Here is an 8,616-nt window from a genome sequence, read left to right on the forward strand (position 1 = left end):
TGTAGTTTCACAACAGCTGGAGGGCCACAGTTTAAACATGCCTGATCTAAACCATCTCCATACTTCCTTAGATAAAATATAATCCCTAATACTTATTTCAGTATTGTCTGCTGATGAGGATATGTTTGTATTAACTGTACTTGTTCTATACTGTCTTGAACTGTAAGTCACTGTGGTACTCTTTACCTAGAACGGCGCCCATCGCGGGCATCGCATGTACATCGCATGCCATTATAATGGCATGCGATGCGACCGATGCGATGCCCGCGATTTTACATAGAAATGCATGTTAAAATGTAAATCGCGTCGGTCGCATCGCATGCGGCCAAAAATACGCATGCGATTTTACATAGGGAACAATGTTAAATGTTAAATGGCCCACAGACCCCAAATAGTCACCCTGAAGTGTGAAATGGCCCCCGAATAATTGTTAACGCCACCCCACGATCAACGTCAACCCGTAGCGTGGCAAGCACAGCGAGCCCACGAGGGGCGGCGGTACGCGTCCTTCCACCTTTTCATACCCCCACTATCCACGTCGGCGTGGAGTTGAGAATAGAAAGTGTGGAGAGCGCAGCGAGCCACTGAGCCCGAAGCATGGCGAGGGGACGCGGATACCTGTGAAGCCCGCGAGGGGACGTGGATACCTGTGAAGGTATCCACGTCCCCTCGCGGGGCTCGCTGCGCTCGCCACACTTTCTATTCTCAACTCCACGCCGATGTGGATAGTGGGGGTATGAAAAGGTCGGAGGACGCGTACCGCCGCCCCTCGCGGGCTCGCTGCGCTCGCCACGCTTCGGATTGACGTTGATCGTGGGGTGGCGTTAACAATTGGGGGGGACATTTCACACTTCAGGGTGGCTATTTGGGGTCTGTGGGCCATTTAACATTGTTCCCTATGTAAAATCGGGTCAATTGGGCCATTTAACATTGTTCCCTATGTAAAATCGCGGTAATCGCGTCGGTCGCATCGCATGCGATTTTTTGGCCGCATGCGATGCGACCAACGCGATTTTTTACCTTGCGATGCCTAAGATCAAAATCATGGGCGCCGTTCTAGGTAAAGAGTACCGTCACTGTTTTCCTTTTATGAACTCTGTAACTGGGCCCTGCCGATCCCTGGTGGCACCATATAAATAAATAATAATAATAATAATGATGATGATGAAGTATTTGAGTGTGTGTTCTGTCTCTTCCCATATAAAAATTATATTGTCAATGAATCAGCACCAGAGGACCAGGTTCTCCAAAAGCTCATACCAGTGCCAGAAATTCTCCTCCTCCCACTTACTCATAAACAGGTTGGCATTGTTCAGGGCAAACCTTGTGTCCATAGCTGTATCTGTAATTTGGTTGTAATAGTCATTGTCAGGCCATGTGTAATTATTGTTTAGTATGAAGCTGATTGCAGTGGTTGTGAAGTCAGGCAGGTGACGTTATCCTTGCATCTGCCAAACCCAGACTCGACCATCTGACTACTGAACAGAGAAGCATGATACAGTATGTCACTCCACAGAAAACATTTCCGTTGTTCCACAGTCCAGTGTTTGAGTGCTTCACACCACTCCATCTGACGCTTGGCATTGGACTTGGAGATGTGAAACTTGTGTGCAGCTGATCAGTCATGGAAACTCATTCCATGAAGCTACCACCACACACTTTTTTTGTTTAATGAAAAGTACATTTTGGCCCAGGACAGGTTCAGGAACCCAGTTCCTGATTATATCATACTTAATAAGAGGTTTAGGAACTGGAGTTCCTGCTGAAAAATAAAGGCACACTGGTTTGATTTTGAGCTGTCAGTAGCTCACTTCTGGTATTTTGAGCTGCTTTCAGCTCAAAATCCCCAAGTGTGTATGCCCCAGCCTGTTTAACCAGCCGAATAAACCACTTTACATAGTCTTGTACTATGGAAACATACATCCCAACTTTAGAATCATGGTCGGCAGGACCCTCGCATGCACACATTTTTTTAGGGCATTGCCTACAAATCGCATCAATCATGCTAGGTCACATTCCCATTTTGCCACTTTGGGGGGCATGGCCAACGGCTCTGTGATATGCAGGCCATGTCCTGAGCCCCTGCCTGCGGGAATAGACGCTGTCAGGGCCGGATGAATAGTGTTCATTCTGGCACCCGCTATCTTTGAAAACCCATGCAGTTCCTCTTCCCTGCCTGGGGTGTCCCTGTCTGCTGTAGTGTTTCTAGCACAGTGTGGTCTGTATATCAGCACTGATATGCAAACCAGACCTGTGCTAGAAATACCACAGCAGACAGCGACACCTCAGGCAGGGAACAGGAACTGCATGGGTTTTCAAAGATAGTGGGTGCTAGAATTAACACTAATTAAGGGGGGCACTAGGGGCCCCCTCTAGTCGGCATGTTTTTTTTTTTTTTTTTTACACTGACTGCACAAGTGTGCAGTGCATTATTTGGAGTTGACTGAGTCCCATGACACTGCACAAGAGGGCAGAGGCTGGGAGGTTTGTGCTGAGCTCTGATTGGTGAAGCTCATTACATGCTTCTCAAGCAGCAGCAGCCTCATCATGGGAGGGTTTTTAATCAAAGGCAGCATTGATCCTGTTAGGTCTCCTACAGTCCTACAGAGTAAGGTACAGAGGGACAAACACAGGCTTTTCATGTGAAGGGGGCTGCAGGCTTAAATGCATTGATCAATTCATGAACTAAATCTCCACTATTTATTAATATCAGTTAATTTAGTGAGTGCAGAGCCCCTACAATTTCTGTTTAAACAATGTGGTCACAAGCCATATGGCACCCCAAAACTAGGAAAGGTGAGTGCCGATGTGTAGTGTATATTGTTTATTAGATTAATTCTTTAATTAGTCTTATTGTGGTCACATTCTCTCATGTACCCTGTTTTAACCTATACTGCATAGCTTATGTTAACCATTTCCCTAGATCAGTGGTCTCCAACCTTGTTTGGGGCATGAGCTGCTCGCGGCAAAATAAACCACCCTACTACTAAAATCTAAAAACTAAAATATAAAAAGACCCCCGACACATTATGCCACATACCGCAATGCCCCAGAAACAAAATGCTACACAATGATTAATATACCAAATACACACCTCCCACTGGAGGCAGAGGAGAAGGGACATCTGCGCTTGCCCGAAGGCGCGCACCCAAAATTAGGGGGCATGACCTACTATCATGGAACTCCTACGAGGCCACATGCCCCATTTTTTCCACTATGAGATCATGGCCAGTGCTCTGAGAGCTGCTCGCCCGTGCCTCCAGCCTATCTGAATATACACTGTGTTATATATACAATGCCCACAATTATGTCATACACACAGCAATACCAGAAAAACAATGCTAGCCCGATTGTGGTGCCACAGGCGCTTGCCAAAAAATCGGTGTAGCCACATGGGGTGCTGCGAATGAAAATGGGGGTGTTATATACATATGCCCGCAATAATGCCCAAATAGTGCCAGATACACATATGCTCCCACAGTGCCAGGTATGCCCCCACATTGCCAGAAACAGTTATACCCCCAGTAGTGCCAGATATGCCCCCACAGTGCCAAGTATGCCCCCAATAGTGCCAGGTATGCCTCCACTGTGCCAGTTATGCCCCCAATAGTGCCAGGTATACCCCCAATAGTGCCAGATATGCCCCCACTGTGCCAGGTATGCCCCCAATAGTGCCAGGTATGCCCCCAATAGTGCCAGATATGCCCCCACTGTGCCAGGTATGCCCCCAATAGTGCCAGGTATGCCCCCAATAATGGCAGGAATGCCCCCAATAGTGCCAGCACTCACCATTGCTGCTCTGATGTCCCCATCCGCTGTGGTGGTGGCTGCTGCTGCTACCCTTCTTCTGAGGCAGGAGTGCAGCACAGCACATTGCGCGTCTCCACTTCCCTGTGACTGAGACATCAGCAAATCAAAGCTCTTGGGCCGGCTCCTGATTGGCTGCCGGCCCACAAGCTCTGATTGGCTGCCGGTGGCCCAGTCACAGGGATGGACACTGAGGGGAAGGAAAGACGTGCAATGCGCTCTCCTCACCTCCCCTTTGAACTAACAGCGGCGGCGACTGCAACCAATTATACAAGTACATGAAAGGAGGGACTAGCGAAGTGGATGAAGCTCAGCTACTCGTGGCTCAGGAGCAAGCCTGATTGAGCGGTTGGTTCTTGACTGGGCTTGATGAGACGAGAACGTCCCCTGCATCTTGTTGTTACAGAAGAGGGAGTTTTCGTGTCGACAGAGGCAGACAGGGAGAGAGAGACAGGTAGGCAGGCAGGCGAGATGGACGGGCGGCTGCAGTGGTCGAGCCACCTGAATCTCTGCCGCAAGCTACCAGTAGCTTACGAGCGACGGGTTGGCAACCACTGCCCTAGATGATTAGTGACAGGTGTCCAATGCACCAACGCGTTTCGCTCTTATGGCTTTATCAAGGTGACCTTGAAAAAGCCATAAGAGCGAAACGCTTTGGTGCATTGGAGCCAGGACACCCACCTTTGGACCTCCTACCCAGCTCCCCTATTGTGACCAGACCAGCTTCCTGAGTAACCCCAGCAGCCGTGCAAATCAGGACAATATACCATCTACAAACCAGGTTGAGCCCTACAAAATCCGGTGCTCCCTGGGCTGGAGGATGCCTTTTCTCCTAAAAAATCCTTGCAAACCATTGGCTCAAATTTAATGGGACACCAATAGGAAGCATATCTAGGAACGGACACAAGGACAGTATTCCATTGGAAAACAACTGGGTGACTATCCTTGCTCCATTTTATAAATACCAATACCAGCATCTACTTATGGAATGTTCACATGAATTCCTATTTTAAGTGTAATATTTTATTAAATGTGTTTTTTTTTACTTTTCACCTGTTGCATGTTATTAGATAAAGCGTGGTTTCACATCCCCTTTTCTACTATATTTCTGTTTGTTTGGGCTTGACTCCCAAACCTATGAAAACGCAGCTTAAGCAAAGCCACCCATTTCTAGGCGCCCTCTCGGGACACCTAGTGTCCTAAAACCCTCTTTGAACTAGAATAAGGCCCAAAGTCCCTAACTAAAGTCTAAAAGGCCCCCCTGGATCTCAGTGGTATAGGTGAGGAGGACAAGGAGGGAAGGAGGCAAGGAGATGCCTGGACCTTGGGGTTTATTCTAGTTCATTCTTTCTGACAAAATCCTTCTTAGATGGACAAAACCATGTGCACTGCAGGGGGGCAGATGTAACATGTGCAGAGAGAATTAGATTTGGGTGAGTTATTTTGTTTCTGTGCAGGGAAAATACTGACTGCATGATTTTACACTTCAATATAGATCTCACTTTGAAGTAAAACCCCACCCAAATCTAATTCTCTCTGCACAAGTTACATCTGCCCCACCCGCAGTGCACATGGTTTTGTCCATTTAAGAAGGATTTTGTCAGAAAGAATGGACTAGAATAACCCCCTTATCTTTCTGCAGAGGGAGACAGGCAGTGTGTAGTCTTGAGCATTATTGAAGCAGCTCTAACTGTTAAAAAAATAAACATTGTGCGTAAAATAGCATTAAAATAAACACACAATACCAATAAAAATAAATAAAAGAGATTGTTATGCTACAGCTATTTTTTGTTATTTGTTGCGGTGGTGCAGAGACTTGTTCATGCTAACTTTCCCTTACTATTATAGCGGATCCGCCGTTATCTGCGGCTTCTACTGCTGAGCGATCAACAAGAATACTTTTATAGGAACTTCCGTAAATTTAAAAAAAGCAAATACTGTATTTATAAAAGATGATCTGCTGTTGATTGCCCAGCAGTAGAAGCCACAGATAACGGCGGATCCGTAGGCACCATAATAGTAGGGGAAAGTTAGAGTGCACTTTGTACCAACGCAATACAAAACCTGGCTACCGCAAAAACTCAAAAATAGCTGTAAAACCCTGTACACACGGGGTGATTTCAGCCATAATCGCCAGGGATATGGTCGCTAAGTGACCATATCCCCGTGTGTACGGAGCAAATGTCGACAGGAACACGCTCCCTCAACCAGCCCTAGTGGTGGTCGCTGGTCCCACGAGCATGCTCCTGCAACCAGCGGCTACCCCCGGCAAAGAGTCTAATTTTTCGCTGATGAAATCGGGAAGCTGAGCAGTATATTGCTCAGAGATCTAGTATTCTTTGTGTATGGAGCTTAACATTACAATCTCTTTCATTTATTTATTTATTTTTATTGGTATTGCATGGTTTTTTTTAGCGCTCTGTTATACATTATTGTCATATACAGCATCTCTGCAGTGAGAGCCAGTGTCATCATTATTGTCATATACAGCATTATACTAATAAATGTAACATGCCCTTAATTGTTTTTAAGCAGCTCCAATGAGTTAAACTAGATTAAAATAATAAAAGGAGTGTTAGGGGAATTATGTTGGAAAACCTAACTGTCCCTCCTTTCTGGAACCCTGGCTGCGGCACAGCTCAACGGCTGTTTGTACTTTACTCGTGGCTTCCGGTCTGTAGTCCCGTGTGCAGTGGGGAGGTACAGATGGTGCCGGGCTCATCTTTGCTGGCGAATCGCCAGAACGTCACAGCAGCCCGGCTCGCCATCTGACTGAGACGCGCGTGCGTCTCAGTGTCCGTGCACCGGGGCAACGGGACCCTGTCCGTCTCCGCTTCAGGGAGACAGACAGGGTTAGGGGGGGCACGGGGAGGCGGTGGGGACCCCGGGTGACTGCCGACAAGCCGGCGGGGACCCGGGGGAAGCCGTCGGAAGGGGACGCGCGAGCATCTCGTGCGCGCGCGTCCCCTTTCGCAAATACAGATGGCGGGTGGCGGGGGATGGCGGATGGCGTCGCCATCCCCTGCAAAGAAGAGCCCGGCTCCATCTGTATGTTCGGTCATGTTCGGTAATGCCACTTACCTACAAATTGTACATTTACCTCTATCTGCACATTTCTAGTATTCCAGTGTCTTATATTAGGCAATACATGTATTGGTACATACAGAAGTGTGGGTTTGGGATCACGTGGGTGGGGGGGGGAGCAGGGGGTCCCAGAAATCTCAGTGTACAGGGCCCCAAGATTTCTGTTGCCGGCCCTGGCTGTGTGCATAGCATATTCACCACTGCTCTGCTGAGTGGAGAAGCCAGTGACAGGAGGGACTCTCAAATGCTCCCCTCCCACTGCAGGACACTGCAGGACACTGCCGGCCCTAGGAACATCCTGAATAACAAGGACTGTCCACAAAAATTGGAACACTTGGGAGGTATGTGGAAAGTGGTTCACCCCCTGTGAAAATTGCTGGAATGGTCGAAAATTTTCCACTCAGTAATTTTCACATAATGTTTGCTACTCATTCACTCTAGACCAGTGGTGTTAAACTCATGGCCCTCATGGAACTACACATCCCAGCATGCCCTGCCATAGTTTTAGCAATCCATTAGGTACTTGTGTAGTTTCACTGCGGCACTTATGTAGTTTGCGTAGTGTCCCTGTCAGCATCGCAACAAGTGTCAGCGTTGTGTTCCCGCAGCCAGCATAGTCAGCTTGTATCTTCGACTGTGTGTATGTTCGCGGCTAACCAGAGGTTACGCAGTTAGCATAGTCAGTCAGCGCTACGCAGTTAGCGTAGTCAGTCAGCATTGTGTCACCGCTTATTACATTGTGTGGGTTATGGCTGCCGAACCATTGACCATTTTCAACCTGCCACAGACAGAGGAGGAGTCGGTGGAGTTTTCCAACGCCACCACTTGCTGCCGGAGATACAGACCTGTGTCAACGGGCATCCTATGAGGCTCAACGTAAAGGAGCGTATGTGGCACTGCCACATAAGAAGCTGTGGGAAAAAGGTCAGTCTCCGGGCCGCACAATGGTTTTGCAGATGTCACCTGACCTTTCTGACCCTTCTGCGGTTCATACTTTCGTGGGCAGAGGAGCTGACAAGAATTCAGTTTTGTGAGCGCCACTTCAAGATTTCTAACAAAACTGCCGTTACATATAACAATCTGATGCGGGAGGCGTGCACCCTCGATCTGATGTCGCAGCCCCAACGCTGGATTGGCAGACCTGGCAAAATCGTTGAGGTGGACAAAAGTCTGTTTGTTCAGCGTAAGAGCCATGTTGGATGTGTCCTACCACAGCAGTGGCTCTTCGATGGGATATCGCGTGAGACCGGTGAATGCTTCATCACACAAATGGCCAGCCGTGACGCCATCCAGACGTTGGCGTGCATACAATATGAAAGCGCTTGAGCAGGCGGGGTACCTCCATCTGCGCGTCAACCACCGTTATAACTTCGTGGACCCAGACACTGAAGTCCATACCCAGAATATCGAGAGGCTCTGGGGCTCCTGCAAGTGGAGGAATAAGAGGCAGAGGGGCACTGCACGCCAATACCTGGAATCATACTTGCAGGAATTCATGCGGCACAAAACCCTAGGGGTGGAGAATACTTTACTGTGCAGATTACATGCACTGACTCTTGTCCCAACTGGCGACAAAGCAGCCGATGTAGAGGATGACGCAGCTGCGTTGACATCAGCTGCATCAACATCAGCTGCATCTGGAGGGGCTGCTGTCAGGGAAGAATAAATGTTTTTGAACTTTCTGGGACTTGTTGTCCTACACTTTTTTTAACAATGATCATTGTT

This window comes from Crinia signifera, chromosome 4 (assembly GCF_055691185.1).
Source record: "Crinia signifera chromosome 4, ASM5569118v1, whole genome shotgun sequence".
In the NCBI taxonomy this organism is placed as follows: domain Eukaryota; kingdom Metazoa; phylum Chordata; class Amphibia; order Anura; family Myobatrachidae; genus Crinia; species Crinia signifera.